We start from the raw sequence: 1213 nt of genomic DNA, 5'->3' as shown, positions 1-1213 counted from the left end.
TTTAGAATCAAAATCTTGGGTTTTTTTAGCTCATTGTGGAGAGAAAGTGATAGATATGTTGTGTTTAGTTCACAAGAATGGAAAAAGAAGAAGGGTAAATCGATTTTGGGAGCATTAAGAGCTTTCAAATTGGTTGTTCATGGTGGTTGTGGTATTGATGAAAATGGCAATCTTGTAATTACTTGAAGATGATGAGGGTGAGAGAGTAAAGATGTCATTTTCGAAAAAAAAAAAAATTGATGGCATTTTCGTAAATTATATGAACTTGTGGGGTGAATAGGGCAAAACCAATTTTCAAAAAAAAAGGAGGTTAGTTTTGTGTTTGACTTTAAGTTGTAGGTCAATTTTGCAAAAAGCCCAAAAACTTTTCTCTACTGGTCTATAAGTTTATCATTTTCTTAAGAAGGACTTTAGTTAGGCTAAACCAATTTTTCGATAGTTCAAGTATCTGCCCAACTATGATTTTAGTTGTAGAGAACTTAATGACGACTCCCCTTTGTACGTGGAGAAATAGTATGATTCTTAATCGCTAATGCTAGATGATTTTTTTTTTTTTGACAGCAAGAAATTTACAGACTCATGTTGACTCTGTAAACCGTATTGGTAACTCCGCATCCATGTGAACGACGAATGACAGTTGCTTTCTTGCACTACGTGCTAAGCTATCCGCCCGAAAATTCGCAGTTCGAGGTACATGGATGATGTCTGAGTTGAGGAAACTTCCTTTGAGGAGCTTGATATCTTCCAAGTAGCTTTCAAATGCTGGTCATTCTTCTGGTTCCGAAACCATCTTCACCAATTGAGAACAATCCGTTGCAAACGTAACCTGTAACTGTCTTAAATTCTTCATGCATTCCATTACCCAAATCAAAGCCTCTACCTCCGAATGAAGGGGAGAGATGCATGCCCTTACATTCCTTGCCCCCAGAAGACCATCAAACCCCGATAAAATACTATACCAGCCTTGCCCTGACATTAAATCCTTATCCTTCCATGAGCCATCAATAAAACACCATCGACCTGGTGTCTCTAAGAGAGGAATGGTTTGTACCGAGAGCCCCCTCGTTGGTTCATTTCCTACCTGTGCTTCTGCCTAGAGTGATGATTCCACTTCAGCTAATTTTAGAATGTCACGCGGATCAATATCCAAATTACTAAAAACTTTGTTATTTCGGGCTTTCCAAATATACCATAGAATCCATGCAAACTGATG

This window comes from Brassica oleracea, chromosome C8 (genome assembly GCF_000695525.1).
Source record: "Brassica oleracea var. oleracea cultivar TO1000 chromosome C8, BOL, whole genome shotgun sequence".
Taxonomy (NCBI): Eukaryota; Viridiplantae; Streptophyta; class Magnoliopsida; order Brassicales; family Brassicaceae; genus Brassica; species Brassica oleracea.
This window is presented reverse-complemented; position numbering follows the sequence as displayed.